The sequence below is a fragment of the Alternaria atra genome, assembly GCF_907166805.1.
Source record: "Alternaria atra isolate CS162 genome assembly, contig: 28, whole genome shotgun sequence".
NCBI classification, from domain to species: domain Eukaryota; kingdom Fungi; phylum Ascomycota; class Dothideomycetes; order Pleosporales; family Pleosporaceae; genus Alternaria; species Alternaria atra.
The window spans coordinates 2262845-2279727 of record NW_025091326.1 but is presented as its reverse complement, the minus strand read 5'-3'; positions in this window follow the sequence as shown (position 1 = coordinate 2279727).

Sequence of the window (16883 nt, the reverse complement as noted above, 5' to 3'; positions counted from 1 at the left end):
GTTAAGGGCTAGGAGAAGTAGAGAGTAACAGAACAGTTCGGCCTTAAGTTCGATGTTGTTGTTACAGTAGCCTAGGCTTTAATTGACTTAGCGCGGTAACTATTAATTAGTAGTTATAATGTGCTAAGCGCTAACTTGCTAACCCTAGCATTAGAGCCTTAGGCAAAATAGCGCATAGCCTTAACTTAACGCATAGGTTAACGCGTTAGAACACAATAGGCACGTTTCTTTACCTTAACTTATGTATAGAGCTACATTGTTAAGAATTTAGGGTTACCTACTATTACATTGTTAAAATGCTAACGAGAAAGAGAGCGCTTGTAGAAGTTAATATAAACAATTTGCGAGAACTAAAGCTAGTAAAAAGACCTAACCGCGACTAAGAGCACGTATTAGTACTATAAGAATTTAGGGAGAAGAGCACTGAAGCCCCCTTTACTAGCGGGCTAGAACATATGTGTACACAAAAGCATGTTTGTAGTTAAAATAGCTCTACAACATGCTAACTCTTATATGCACAAGGAGGCGTTAACCCTACAACTAAAGTATGTAACGTACCCTAGACTAGCGTACAGCGTAGACCTAGAAGACATTAAAATAGGAAAGGAAATCTAACCGACCGCCGAAGAAGAGAAGCGGTATAATAGTAAGCCTGCTGAGGAGTTCCCTAATTAGCCCTACGTAATCTCTAAAGCTACGGCCGAGCTTGTTACGAAGTATAGCCTTAAATCTTCTAAGCGTAACTAGGATATTTTTAGCATGTATGTCTTAAACGACTTTACTAGGTACGGGATGCAGGAGGTTATAGAGAACTAACTTACAGGAATTAACGCGCTTATAGCTAAGCGACAACTCCTAGCTAATAAGCTTGCTGTTAGGCTCTAGTTACGCTTGTTAGCTTTCGCCTACTAGACTTAATCGCAACAACTAGGGCCTTAGTTTATATTAGACGATAGTTAGCGCTAGCAGGACACTGTCGTAATAATTAGTATCGCAATCTTAGCTATACTAAACGCTCTTAATTAGGCGAAGCTGCTAAAAGAGCACTCCCCTGTTAAGGACCTAGGTCTAGTTCTCGCACTTCTTAGAGACTTTATTTACGACTGTCTAGATCAAACTACAACAATTCTATATCTATTATTAAATACTAGAGAAGTCTGCTAGCTGTACAAAATTGTCTCCTATGCTAAGGCTAGCAGTGTTACGGGGTCGGCAGGCAGGGAAGGTAGGTGCACGTGATTAGTATATTCACTACGATATCGCTAATAGTACGGGGTTAGGCTAAGACAAGGACGTAGCTTAAGGAGCGTACGACAGGGCGCGTTCGCGCAGGAATTTCAGCGATCGCGCAGCTGCTCGCTTAGCAGCTTAGCGCGCTCTAATAGGCTATCTAGGTTAGCGCCGTAACAAGGGGTAGCTGTTATTACTTGCTCTTAATAGTAGCCTTCTTCGTTCCTTACCCCTAGGGGCAACCTAACCCTACACTATAAGTACAGTTTAGGTATATAGTATAGACTGCGCTAGCTTACATTGTTAATTAGATATTATGCATAACTAAAGAGGTATTTTAGTAGGTACATTCATAACCCTACAGACGCTCGCAACTACCGCATTACTAACGTAGTTTATATCGTGCACGGGCTCGTGATGTGTATAGACGCGTGATGCTACATATAATGCTCTGCGTTAAGTGCCTTAACTTAGAATCTACTACAATAGGAAGTTAACCTAGCAGCCGTGAACGCTAATTTGCAAATGTTGCCCTTGAAAATATTCGTATCTGGCTTGATTGTCGAATTATTCACGATGTTAACATTATTCTCCTTAAAGTAATTCTTCTCGATAGTGTTACCTAATACCTTTGACCTAGTAGTGTTATTTGTGATGGGCTGGAGCCCAGTTAGTGAGTCCTCGATGATATCTCGGTCACGTGCGCGAGGCGCACTGTCCACAGATTCCGGGTGCCCCCCCTGAGCACCCGGATTCTGCGTAAGCGAGCCCGGCAGAAGGTTATCCCGAGCCGCCGCCCCCTGAACGACCTTCAGAACCCTAGCTACCTGTAGTTCTCTTCTCTATCGAATACAACTCTAGTATACCTGTGCGATAGCTCCCTAAGCGTAGCCCCTTACATTATTATTAGTAAGGTATAGGCTAACTACTTTCTTGTCCTTAGAATTAATAAACTAGATAGTGTTCCTATTAACTAGAGTGTTAATAGACCCTAATAAGATAATTCTAGCAGCAGCTTTATCGGGACAGGCAGGATTGCGGCTTGTAATAGTGTTTTTAAGGAGCTTCGCACCATTAACACTAGGATCGACGAAAGGCCTAATGCAGCAACTCTTAACTGTATTGCCTTTAACAAGACTACTAGAGGTCTAGGTACAGAGTGCGATAATGTAGTCCGAGATGTTATTTCCTATAAACTTAGCACCCGACTAGTTGTCTATGCACATAGCGATGTAGTTAGGGAAGGGAGTAGTAGAGGTAACTATGTTGCTCTTAGCTAGGGTGTTTATGGAGTAGACGGTTAGTAAGCCGTACTGTCCGCTATCGACCAGCTTGTTGTTTGCGAATACACAGTCGATTCTAGCGTAAAGTACAATGTTTATGCTGGAGAAGCTGTGCACCTCGAAGCTAGTGATTTGGACATTCCTGATGTACTCGTGGACTGATTCGACCTTCCTGTGCTCTTGCTTGAATTCGGCAAGCTTAACGCCCTTTCTATAGACGCAGATACCTGCATTAGTAGGAGCGCCGGAGAAGTCGTAATTAAGCCTAGTGCAGAAGTTTGGTGTGTAATTCTAGGGCGGCATTAGGATAGCTCCTAGCTTGCTAATCAGAGTAATGTCGCTCGTCGTGATCTCTAGTTGCTCAGCGTAGATCCCTTTTTCAACGATAATCTTGTCCCCTAGTTTGGCCTTGTTAATAGCGTACTAGATCGACTAGCTCGCTTTAACAGTCTCGCTGTAATCTGTATCCTGTTCTTTAGGAGCAGGAGCGCAGATAGCGTGAGCGACGAGTAGCAGCAGCGTTACAAGGGATAGAGAACGCATCTCGAACGAGATAAGAGCAAAGAGCTACTCGAGAGAAAGCGTGGAGATACCTGTTCTTTTTGGAGGATGCAAGAAGCATGTAGAAGCGCTGATTGCCTTCAATTCCGCTATTCTTATGCTCATCTACCCCTCCCACATCTATTTATTAGCTCTGATAGCGACGCATCCCAGCTAACCTATTACTGCGTTTAAGTAAGCGAGAGCTGCTGTCTGATTATGTGCCCCAAAGGAGTCCTGCTAAGCGAACATGCAGAAAGACAATAGTTCGACGAGGAAAGGAAGCTAGGGAACAGGGATACCCATGTTATAGCGTTGCGTAATGCGCTTCCTAAAAGCCTAGGGCAACGAACTGGACTCTAGTTAGTTTAACAAACTCTATCAAGAATATTAGTGCTACTAACATGCTCCGCTTAGGGCTAGTGTAACCTAAGCAGCTCTCTTTATACTTACTATATTTATTAAAATATTTGTGATTTCCTATAGTAAACCTTTTAAGACGTCTAACTTCAATACGGAGTAGTACTAGAGCTTTTCTTACGAGGGCTAAGCTAAACTTTCGACGTCATTTGTATTAACATGGTTTACAAGCGAGCGCCGCGTACAAGCGAGCGCCGCACCCCACCAACTTTGCGCACTTCTCTTATCTTAACGTACAATAGCTTAGCGTAGCGCTACTCTACCAGCTTTAAATAAAGTAGATATTCAGCTTGCTATCTTCTCTATTAAATCTTATCAAATACAGAGTAACGTAGGTCACAAGCGAGTGGAACCTTCAAGCGAGTGGAACCTTCAAGCGAGTGGAACCTTCAAGCGAGTGGAACCTTTTTGCCAAGACCCAACCAAACTTGAAGCCTACCTGTAATGTCTCAACGCAACAATGTTAGAAAGACCTCAAACGAAAGAAATATACAGCTTGCCTTGCAGGCTATCCAACAAGACGCGACATTTAAGCCGCGACGCGCTGCAGCTACCTACAACGTCTCTGAAAGCACACTACGAAGACGACTCGCTGGAACGCCCTATCGACGCGATTGTGAGCCTAAATCAATGGCTCTTCGAGGATCTGAAGAGGTAGCGATTGTTAGGCATGTTCTTAAGCTAATAGAGCAAGGATATCCGCCTAGGCTTGCTGACGTTGAAGAGATGGCTAATTCTTTGCTTGAGATCCGCAATCAGAAGCCAGTTGGCAAGAGGTGGGCTGCAAACTTTGTAAAGCGTCGCCCTGAGCTCAAAGTCAAGTTCAATCGAAAGTACGACTATAGTAGAGCCCTCTGCGAGGATCCTGAGGTTATACAAGGCTGGTTCCGCCTAGTACAGAATACGAAGGCTAAGTACGGCATCCAGGACGAAGACACGTACAACTTTGATGAGACTGGCTTCATGATGGGCGTGATATCGACTGGCGCGGTAGTCACAGCAGCAGACCGTCGAGGACGGCCAAAGACAGTGCAGCAGGGCAACCGGGAGTGGGTTACAGCTATCCAGGGCATGAACGCGACGGGTGGGCGATTCCACCCTTCATCATCTTCCAAGGCAAGCACCACCTCTCCGCCTGGTACAAGGAGGAGAGCCTGCCTCGAGACTGGGTAATTGCAGTCTCTGAGAACGGCTGGACGACAAACAAGCTTGGTATCGAGTGGCTAGAGCACTTTGACAGGCATACAAAGGGGAGGGTTGTTGGCAGCCACCGCCTGCTAGTTCTCGACGGTCACGAGAGCCACAGCTCGATCGATTTCCACCAGCTCTGCGAGGAGAAGAAGATTATCACCCTCTGTATGCCTCCACACTCCTCGCACCTACTGCAGCCGCTTGACGTTGGCTGTTTTGCGCCGCTAAAGAAGGCGTATGGGTGCCAAGCTGAGAAGCTAATGCGCAACAAGATCACCCACATCACGAAAACAGAGTTCTTACCGTGCTTTATTGCCGCCTACAAGGCCTCTATTACAAGAAGCAATATCCTAGGAGGCTTTCGAGGCGCTGGCTTAGTTCCATTCGATCCAGAGGCTGTTATATCGACGCTCGACGTCCGCCTGCGTACTCCACCGTTACCCACCGTCGAGGACGGTCCCTGGCAGTCGCAAACCCCAAGCAATACCGTAGAACTAGGGTCTCAAACGAAGCTAGTTCTCGGGAGGTTTTAGAGGCATGTAGATAGCTCGCCTACTTCGATGATTGAGGCGGTGAAAAGCCTCTCTAAAGGCGCAGAGATGATGGCGCATGCTTTAGTGTTGTCGCAAAAGCGTATCGCTGAGCTTGAAGCAGCTAACGAGGCCGCCACGCGACGTAAATCGTATAAAAGAAAGCGAGTACAGAAGGAGGGGACCCTTGTAGTAGAGGAAGGTCTTCGACTAACAACTCTAAAGGAGTTTGGGGCGCGCAGCGATGGGAAGAAGGCAAAGAAGAAGGCGCGCGTTGAAGTAGGCGAATCGTCTCAAAGACGCTGTGGACGCTGCGGCGAGGTAGGACACAACTCGCGCACATGTACGTAGGATGTAGTAGATATTTCTAAATAAATTAGGCTACTACGAATATTAATTACTGTTCTTAACGGTGCTGCATAGTAGTGCGTAGTTGCAGGTTTGGTTGGGTCTTGGCAAAAAGGTTCCACTCGCTTGAAGGTTCCACTCGCTTGTGACCTACGTTAATCGCAATGCTGCTGCTATCTATAGCGTGTCTAAACGAACGATCCGCCGCCGACGCGCTGGTGTACCTGCCCGACGCGATTGCCAGCCTAACTCAAGAAAGCTTACCTAGAGAGAAGAGGAGGTGATTATTAGCTATATACTCGACCTAGATCAGCGTGGATTTGCGCCTACGTACGAAGCTGTACGTAATATAGCTAATAGGCTACTGACTACGCGCGGCGCTGGTCAGGTCGGCGTCCACTGGCCGCGCAACTTTGTCAAGCGTACAGACAGTCTTACGACGTGTTTTAATCGACCGTACAATAGGCAGCGAGCTCTATGCGAGGATCCAGCTCTAATTAGGAGCTAGTTTGAGCTTGTAGAGGAGACAAAGACTAAGTACGGCATCTGCGATAAGGACGTCTACAACTTCGACGAGGCTGGCTTTATGATGGGCAAGATCACGACTAAGCTTGTCGTGACAGGGTTAGAGAGAAGAGGCAGACCAAAGGCTATTTAGCTAGGCAATCGTGAGTGGGTAACGTTAATTGCTGCGATCAACGCAGCTGGCTGGACAATCCCACCATTCCTTATCTTTGCTAGCTAGTATTACCTGTCTGCCTGGTACGAGGAGGATATCCCACGCAACTGGGCGATTGCAATTAGCGACAATGGCTGGACAAATAACGAGCTAGGAGTTGAGTGGCTAAAGCACTTTAACGCTTACACGAAGACTCGCGTTGTTGGTGCGCGTCGTCTGCTCGTCCTTGATGGCCATGGGAGCCACCACTCTCTTGAGTTTCAAGAGCTCTGCAAGGAGAACAACATCTACACGCTCTGTATGCCACCTCACTTATCTCACCTACTCTAGCCTCTTGACGTTGGCTGCTTCTCGCCGTTGAAGCGCGCGTACAGTCGTGAGGTAGAGAGCCTGATCCGCCACCACATCAACCACATCACCAAGCTCGAGTTTCTGCCAGCGTTCAAGGCAGCCTTTGATCGATCGTTCACATCAGTTAATATCTGCTCAGCTTTTCGAGGCGCAGGCCTCGTGCCTCTCCAACCAGATACTGTACTATCGAAGCTTGACGTGCAGTTGCGTACGCCTACTCTAGCTGCCCTGCCAGAGGCCCTCTGGGAGGCGCGTACGCCGAGCAACGTACGCGAGCTTGAGGCTCAATTAACGTTGATACGTGATCGCGTTCGGCGGCACAAGAGCTTATCGCCTGCCTCTATTATTGAAGCGATTGACCAGCTTAAGAAGGGCGCTGAGGTGATGATGCTCTTAGCTGAGCTGATGCGCGATCGGATTGCCAGCCTTGAGAGGGCTAATGAGGCAGCCTCAGCGCGTAAACAGCGTAAAAAAAAGCGTATACAGAAGCGAGGGACCTTAACAAAGGGAGAGGGAGAGGATATACTCGCTCAACGTGAGGTTGAGCAGCAGATTTCTCGTGAAGAGCGTCAAGGAGGAGCGCGATCAGGACTCAGCCGCCAGGCTCTGGCGCGCTGCACGAGGTGCAGGGAGACTGGCCACAACTCACGTACATGCAGGAAGGATACTAAAGATACTGCTTAATCTGCTATATAAATATCTATATATCATATTATCACGTTGTTAAGATATACGACTGTAGAGGTGCGCAAAGTTGGTGGGGTGCGGCGCTCGCTTGTACGCGGCGCTCGCTTGTAAACCATGTTAGCTCGTAACGCGAACTGGCTCGTTACGCGCACAGAGACGGTAGTGAAACTTGGCACCCAGTGGCGGAGCATCAGCGCCCTTATTGCCTAATGTATTGTATTGTAAAGAATACTGCGCTGTGCAAGTCCTGTATGCCACTTAAAATAGGCGTAGCGCATGCTGCTGGCTTTCTAGAAGCATTTATGACCGCGCTTATGCAGAGCCGTTGTGCGCAGGGTGATCTGTTCCCCGTTTGGAGTTTGCGCAGACGTTCCTCGTCTTTCCTTTCCTATTGCTAACAAGTCCGCCGCGATGAACAAGGCCAGCCGTGTGCTAGCGTAACCCGTCGCTCGATCGAAGAAAAGGCCGAACGCTAACAGTACCTTACTCCGTACGAGGAGGACGCTCTCGTCTATTTCTCTCATAGTTGTCTGATCTCGGACAGCCTGTGCGCATTAAGTACATACGTTTCCTAGCTTTCTGCGTCACCTGCTAGCGACCCTAGACCGATCGCCCGCTAAAGCCGCCTGGCAAGAACTAGACTCAAGGTTTTGAGAAACACCATTCTGCTCGCTTGGTCGCACCTACAGATGCTCGGATTGAAAGGCACAGCTAACGAACTTTTAGCAAAGAGGTATCTCTACTAAATAGAGGGGTCTAGTCTGTGTAGGAGCGTAGGGGTAGGCGTCGTCTTGATAAAACAACTGTGGTTACTAGTGCAGGTGTGTCGCTACAAGATCTACAGTCTCTAGTTCGACCTAGATGCTGACGCTAGCAGGAGATGTATGACTAGAACAAACTTTGCTCTACTAGGTAGACAGGTCTATGTCAGCAACGGGCGACATCATCAGACCTATGTACTTCGTGTCGGTGTAGTTCCCGACAAATCTTACTCTACTCCGCAGCGGTGCTTTATACGCTTTAGAGCCCGTATCTTGGTAACGAAACGTTTAACACATTCGATCCTTTGTACACTAAACGCAGTACTCTGCAGTACTTACTTTAGTGCATACTCTTGGACGCTAATTAAGCTAAGAACCTAAACAACCTAGCTAAACTCCCCTAGAACTGCGGATCCCCTTTCATTTCGAGCGGAAGAGGCTCATGTACTCAGGAATAGCCAGTACTAGCCCTTTTCGCCCTTCTTAGGATCTACAGACCTTTGTTATTACTAAGTATTAAGCAGCTACAAGCTGTAAGCACCGGCTGGGCCGAAGGCATAGCAGAAGCAGACATGCTATTAATTAAGTTAATTAATCTAAGGCAGCCGATTGAGCTTAATTAAAGTTTTATAAGGTCGCGATTAAGATTAACTTAATTAAAGCTGTTTTAGAGTCGTAACGTGCCTACCGCTAAATAGCGCACACTACTAAAATAGCGCACTGTGCTAAGACCACACTACTTTCTACTATCTCCACAATGCTACAACAACCTAATCTTAAATTACGTCCCTAGACAGATAGAATTATCCTTGCTATCCAGGCTATAAGATCCGACGCGTTATTAAGTGTAAGGAGTAGTTGGGCAGGCACTGAGATATCGGTATAGGCTTGTATTAAGACGAATCCTTGAGGAGCTATCAAGCCTCTCAGAGGGATAATATATACCTACGTCACGTGATTGTGGCTGGTGTGATCCGACGGTGCCCCGAAGGGTTCCTGGTGGCTTACTAGTCTGTGGCTGGAATCCTGTGGTGATGGAACATCGTGACACTCGACTAGAAGAACCTAGGACCCTACCGAATAACCAAGAAGGTCTCCTCCTATGCGTACCGCCTCTATCTACCTAAATCTATAAAGATACACCCTGTATTTTATGTATCCCTCCTTCGTCTAGCAGCTAAAGAAGACGATCACATACCTAGCCAGAATGCACCGCCACCCGAACCTGTCGTTGTAGATAACGAAGAAGAATACTTTGTAGATAGCGTTAAAGGTCTCCGCTTTAACAAGCGTAGAAAGAGACACAAGTACTATATAAAATAGACTAGTTACAATAAGTTAACCTAGGAACCCGCCTTAAACCTGAAGGATAACGCAGCTGTGGCTGCTTTCCACGAAAGATTTCCTAATATCCCTAAACCTTTATCGTTACGATTAACGCTCGCAGGAGCTCGAGAATAAGAGGGGGGTACTGTTACGGTAACTACTGTGGTTCTCTTAACACTGAACGCGCTACAGAATCCAAGTGCTCCGCTAAGCACCAGGATTCTGCTAATTGGCCGGCCGGGCCTAGCGCCATGCGCACGGCCCCCATCGATAACTTCTTACCGCCTGTACATGCTAATTCTGTTTCCTTACGCAACGTCTTGTATTACACCAGATATCGTACGTAGCCACAATTAACGCTTCTAGTAAGCTCTTAAACACGTGCTCGTAGCATCTCGTGACATAGGCACAGTTGTCAACAATCAAGTAGATCGGCATATTTGATTCCTATATAGGTTAGCACTTTCCCAATCAGGATTGAGTTATACCTAGATAGGAATCAAATATGCCGATCTACTTGATTGTTGACAACTGTAGTAGTAGGAAGCGTACTTAGCTAAAAGAAAAGCTCCATCTTACCAAAAGCAAGATCCATCTCGCAACTAATACCTAGACGTCTAAGGAAGGAACGAACTATGTAGCAGTTGTTGCTCACTTCCTAGACGAGAAACATAAGCTGCAAACAGCTCTTCTTAACCTCCAGCCTCTAAAGGGCCCTCACACTGGCGAGAACATTGCGAAGGTGCTGTCGACGGTTATCGAGTCGTACGATATACCTGCTACCGTTGGTTTCTTCATAATAGACAACGCAAACAATAACGACACATGTATCGAAGAGCTAGCAAAGCAGTATCCTACAGTCACGCAGCAGAGCCGCCTTCGATGCGTCAGCTATATCTTAAATCTCATTGTCAAAGCTCTCCTCTTTAGGCAGGGTGTTAGCAAGCTAGAGAAAGAGCCCTGTAGCGCATCCAACGATAAACGATTTGAGATATAGAGGAAGCAGAGCTTTATCAGTAAGCTCCACAACTTCTGCGTGTAGATTAACCAGAGTGACCAGCGGCGGGAGTTTCTGAAACGGTATATCCTACAGGCGTACAATCAAGGCAGCATCGAACACCTCTACACTAGGTTATTAGTCGACGGCAGCGTCCGTTAGAACTCTGTGTATGCCATAATCGAGAGAGCTCTAAAGCTCCGTAACGCAATTGATTTGTTCTTTCTCCACTATAATCATAGTAGTAAAGGATACGATATCTCACAGGATGTAATTACCCCGCGTAGTTAGGCTAATTTAGAGCACATCTTCATTATCTTAAAGCTATTCAAAGACCTAACCAAACGCATAGAAGGCCAGGCCAATAAAGCTGGCCTTAAAGGAGCACATAGCTCGCTTTATAAGACGCTAGAGTCTCTTAATATCCTCTTTAAGAAGCTCCAAGAGGCTAGAAGGTTCGCAGACGATCACCCTGAGGAGGTTTCCAACTACTATTCATGCGCCATTAATACTGCCCGCACCAAGCTTAAAGAATACTACACCCTTACGGATGCTACGCCAGCGTACCAATGCGCCGTTGCCCTGCATCCTGCAAACAAATTTACCTATTTCGAGCTCGAATAGAGTCATAAGAAGAAATAGATCGCTAAGGCAAAGCGGGTAGTGCAAGATGTGTACGCAAGCTACGAGGAAGCAGCTGCGGAAGTAGATATAGCTGAATCAACACAGGAGGAGGATAATAAGGTTACTACTAGCAGCGATACTGCGCTTAATCTTTTCCAGCAAGCTCGTAAGCGTCGTCAGCGGCTCGCCGCTACTTTAGCGTCTATCACGCGAGGAAGGAAGCGTACAAAACTCACCTCTAAGCTTGATAAGTTTATAGCTAAGGCTAATAAGGCCAATCAGGATGTCGAGAATCCTCTGGAGTGGTGGGTTCACCATGCATCTGATTACCCTGTGCTCTCTAAGATGGCGTTTAATTTGTTTAGTGGTCCGGCAATAAGCTCTAAGTGTAAGCGCGTATTCTCACAAACGAAGAAGGTTATTACAGATAAACGATATCGCCTCAATTCAGACACTGTAGCAGCGATCGAATGTCAAAAGCACCTTCTTAGAACCGGTATGCTTTCATAGGTCTATCATAGGTTCAAAATCAGGAAATATCACCAAGTAATGTCAAGCAAGCAAGTAAAGTAAAGGATTCTCGTCAAGCAAGCAAGTAAAGTACACATTTTCATTAAGCAAGTAAAGTAAGGGGGTAAATCTTTACTTTACTTGCTTGTTGGGCACACTGCACACCTTAGAAGTTATCTTGCCAGTACTTTGAGACAATGTTTCGAGAAGTTACTAGAGTCTTATAAAGTTAACCAACAAGATTCTACACCAAAGGAACAGGTAGATGGCAAGGCTACGCAAACAACGTAGAATCGGCACTAGAAGACACTTTTTGGAACATGCTGAAGAATTATTTTTGTTACTAAAATTTTCATCAGGAAATACTGTTGAACTAGCCAAGCGAAGGACTCGTCTTGCATCCATCGTCTTACACGACACCTACTCGAGCGTTCAGTATGATACTAGTGTGATACCAAGTCGTACTCTCACATATTATTCTGCAATTTGTCTCACGTTCGCGTTTATCATATCCCATGCCATGTAAGCGGCTGTAATGTGCTTACCCGTGCAGAGAAGATCTCTATGTAAAGGAAATCCCCATCGCAGTCCGCCTCTATACAGTTTCGCTTTGTTTAGTAACTTCTCAGGATCTTAGGCTGCGTCCAAGAAATCTTGTTATCTTGTAATTTTTCAGCGTGTAGGAAACATATCTGCTCAAGTTAACACTATGTTTCTAAAGGGAAAAGGGTAATCAGCTTCGCCTCAAATAGGTCAAGAAATTAAGACAGGAAGTACGTTAGTAAGCTCTAGAAAGATCACAGTTGTCCAAGTAGATTACATTAGGTAGAGGTGTAGCGCGTGCGCAATCACAGTAGACAAGTCACTGCAGTAACATACCGCATTACTAAGAGTAGAATTCAGGGAACAAGTTCGGGGAAGCGGCTCCTAGTATGTCTGCGTCTAATCGTAATTAACCCTGTTATAACTAGGAAACTACACCATTGCGTACAAACTACATAAGAGCAGGTCGCGTTCTGGCAATTCCCCAGCTCTTCTCCAATCCTGTCTTCAAGGTATTTAGATGTGTTGCGGTGTCTAAAACAGATACCGCGAGCGCGCGTGCTGCGCCAACGCGCTTAACTAGCCTTGCCAGGCTGTGTTATAGACATGCCACATTCACTTTCCAAATTTCAGACTACTGCATAGTCAACCCCACGCATCGTTATAGGCGTCCTCAAGGCCTCTGTTAAGATCGTCGACGTTGTAGTACCGTTAACGATAGGCAGGTTAAGTACGCACGTGCGAGCCATCACCAAGATTCGTCCCACTCTCCGCCGAACTATGTAGCAGTAGGATTAGCAAAAACGACAGCAGTGTTGTCAAAGGCGAGCATTACTCGCAGCGCACAGATCGCTCTTCGTAGCATAGTCGAGGTCTTGCATTGTCCCACATTGTCGCTGCATGGTTAGAGGCGTAGTCCATCACAGCAGTCAAGTTGGCTGTCGCAGGTTCAGTAGGCGCAAAGACCACCTCGTAAGCTTTTGCCGCATAAGCCGCGCACTGCAAGAGCTGTCTAATAGTACCTGCATCGCATCAGCTAATATGTAGAGCCAAGATGCCCAGACTCAGTTCAGAAGTTAGCCAAAATGCTAGGGCAAGGCTACTAACAAGGCCAAGGATAAGATAGCATAGGCGTCGTGCACGTCGAGCGTTGCATACAATACCTATAAAGGTGCTTCACCCAGTCAGCACCAGGCTCGTCAGGCAATCAAGCGTGACAAATCGACTGCGAACTAGACCTAATCCTGTGATACAAGCAAGACTAATCAACACGCGGCTAGGGCATCAGCCTAAGCAATTTAGAGGATCCGTCGGTTCCGCGCAGGGCTGTCACGACAAGAACTGTGCCGCAGTAGAGCGTCTGCTTAGCAGTAAGCAGCTTACAGTTCCCAAGTAGGTTTGCGCACAAGATCAAGCGACAGAGATCTCGGCGTCCAAGCAAACCGCGTTTACTTCGCTTACCTTCTGTACACGCCGTAGTGCAGACAAGGCCAGGTCAGGCTCCTGCAAGTAGCTGTGCCGCGCAATCTGCAGGTTCACGCGCGAGCCTCTTTGCGACAGAGGATGTCGCACGGTTGGATGCGGTGTTGCAAGTACGGGAAATCATGAAGAGTGTGTAAGTTATTGTATTGTTCTTGCATCATAGCTCAGCTTATATTCAGGCCCTCGCACGGCATGCTTAGTAACAGAGTTTAGGTTCATGAAAGCGCTTGGCATGCGACAGAGGAGCCTAAAGCAGGGCCGCGGTAAAACAGCGATCGCTCCCCAGCTATCTCGCTGCATATCCTCAGTCTTGCCTCGCTTCCCAATGCCACAAAACACGCACTTCCCTTCTCAAAAGGTAACGCTGTAAGACGTCAAGGATCGACCCACTCAGCTCTTTTCCCATTGCTATCGCCGTCATCTCAGCCAGCTCGCCGCCGAAAACAGCCGCCACCGCACCACCATCCGCGCATCCGTCCGCCTTCCTTCAACAACAAGCAAAGCAACAGAGCTCTTCTAGGGCTTAAACGTGAAGAATAGAGATAGACCGGAGGTAGAAAATCAGCACGCGCGTCCCTCACAATTCATCATCGCGTCTTCAGGCTTACCATTCGACAGCTATGCCCAATAGCCTCGGCACCAAGAGAAGATCCTGTATCATCGCAGCGATTGCAGCTGCAGATTCAAGAGATACGACTGCGTCTAGGAAAACACAGTACATCTCGGAAAATTGCTAGCAGCACGAGCCCCGCTCACCCTAGTTACCCAGATTCTCTTAACTACATACAGACCCCGGGCAGAACCACTATACTCGAGCTTCCCAATAAGGTTCTATTGATGATAGGTCGTCATCTAGACAAGCAGGCTTTATTAAGCTTATTGCGTGTCTGTAAAAGCCTTCATAAACTACTTAGAAAGTGCAAAATATTTACTGCTTAGGAGTGGCTTGCAAACGACCCCCTTGCTGAAGGAACCATAAAGCTGCTTGAGCAGCTCGAGGCCAGGGATTCTCAGTTTCTGCTAGTCAAGGGTTTTAGGCGATACAAACCCGGCACCGATCAAAGAGGAACTCTCAAAAGCCTTCTAGCTGGCAGAAAGAACGACAGCAAGCTGTGCACCTCATTACTCAGAACCGATCTGACGGCAAGGCTGGACCAAGACGCACAACTTCTGTTGGAACATGGGGCAGATAAAGAGGAATGGAAAAGTTATAAGCAGCATCGACATCGAAGAGAGGACAAGAGGCTGTTTAATCGCCGGCGAGCTAGACTGCAGGGGGACGCGGCTGCTAGGACCGCTTTGGTCAGCACATTGGAAACCGCAGGAAGGAATAGAGAGAGTCTAATAGGGCGCTGAAGAGCCCTGGGGTACTTAAATCCAGAAAATAAACCAATAACGTGGTTCACCATCGAGCGCCCCACCCCATCGAGCGCCCCAGTTTCCTCACCAAAACACCAGCGCAGCAACAACGCGTAATGTCTCAACACCACGAAGTCCCTAGACTCTATAATGAAGCTAATGTACAGCTTGCTATCTCTGATATCCAATGTAACCAAGTAAAAAGCCTGCGACACGCTGAGGCAATCTACAACGTTCCCCGAAGGACAATACAGCGGCGACGCAACGCAACACACTCTCGACGCGAGTGCGAGCCGAATCGGAAGAGTCTTACAAAACTAGAAGAGGAGGTTATTGTACAGCGTATACTCGACGAGTCTTTACGTGGCATACCGCCCTCGAAGGCACACGTACGAGATATGGCTGACAGACTGCTGCGAGAGCGTGGCGGGAAGCTTATAGGCAAGAACTGGGTGGTTAGGTTTATCACGCGTACACCTGAGCTACGCACGCGATGGAGCCGTCCGTACGATCACCAGCGAGCTGTCTGCGAGGATCCAGCGGTTATCAGGCCCTGGTTCACGCTAGTTGAGGATATGAAGACAAAGTATGGTATTGTAGACGAGGATACCTGGAACTTTGATGAGTCTGGCTTCATGATGGGCAAGATATCCTCTCAGCTTGTTGTTACAGGCTCAGAGAAACCTGGGAAACAGAAGAAACTACAGCCTGGCGATCGCGAGTGGGTTACTCTAGTACAAGGCGTCGCCGCGACAGGGCGCATTATCCCACCCTTCCTCATCTTTGCAGGCAAGGTCCTCATCACCTCCTAGTTCGCAGATCTACCTCGCGATTGGATTATCATTGTTTCTCCTACTGGCTGGATCAACAACGACCTCGCGCTCGCGTGCCTTAAGCACTTCGATGCTCATACAAAGGCGTCCTCTGTTGGGGCATATAGGTTGCTTATCATTGACGGCCATGACAGTCACTGCTCAGTAGATTTCCAGGACTACTGCAAGGAGAACAAGACTATCGCTCTCTGCATGCCACCTCACTCATCGCACCTCCTGCAGCCTCTTGACGTCGTCCCCTACTCGCTGTTGAAGCGCCACTACGGCGATGAGATCTCGCTCTTGGCACGCAGCCGCGTCTACCATATTAACAAGGAAACCTTCCTACCAACCTTCAAAGCAGCTTTTGAGAAGACGTTTACACTAGAGAACGTTCGCGCAGGGTTTCAAGGTGCTGGGCTAGCCCCGTACAACCCAGGCGCTGTGTTATCAAAGCTAGATGTGCAGCTGCGTACGCCAACACTACCTGCACTAGGCACTGTCGACTGGGAGGCGAAGACACCACGCAATGCCCGCGAGATAGAGGCGCAGTTAATGTTAATCCGAAATCGCATGCAAAACCATCGAGGGTCACCAGCAAGCTCGTTGGACGAGCAGGTTAGGCAACTAAGTAAAGGCGCTCAGCAGATAGCTCATAATATGGTGTTAGTGCAGGAGGAAATAGGCCGCCTTCGAGACGCTGTTAACACGCTCACAAAGCGCAAGACTCGCAAAAGGCGGTATATACGCGCAGAGGAGACTCTAACAGTTGGTGAGGTATCCGACTTAATTGCTAAAAAGGAGGGTGGTAGGCGTGAGGACAGCGAGACGCCTGCGAAGAGGGTGCGCGCAGAGAGGCGCTGCGGCCGTTGCAGCGAGACTGGGCACAACTCCCGCACCTGCAAGGCAGAAATAGAGGATGTAGATAATAGCGGCGCTTCTGAATAATCCTATAGTATTGCGTATAGTATAGTAATTTGATGTAGTGTTGTGCTGCGTCGCTGCGCGTGCGCTGCGCTGGTGTTTAGTGGGGCGCTCACTTGGGTGGGGCGCTCACTTATGAACCACGTTATGTTATATAACATCTAGACTACTCCAACAAAAGATATCGCGATAATAGCAATTTGGTGCGGCTCTGCAGCCTCATCTTTGTGGTGGTTTTGATGGGGCGGAGCGATCGTTTCGCCGTCCGGCACGGTAGAACCTGCGC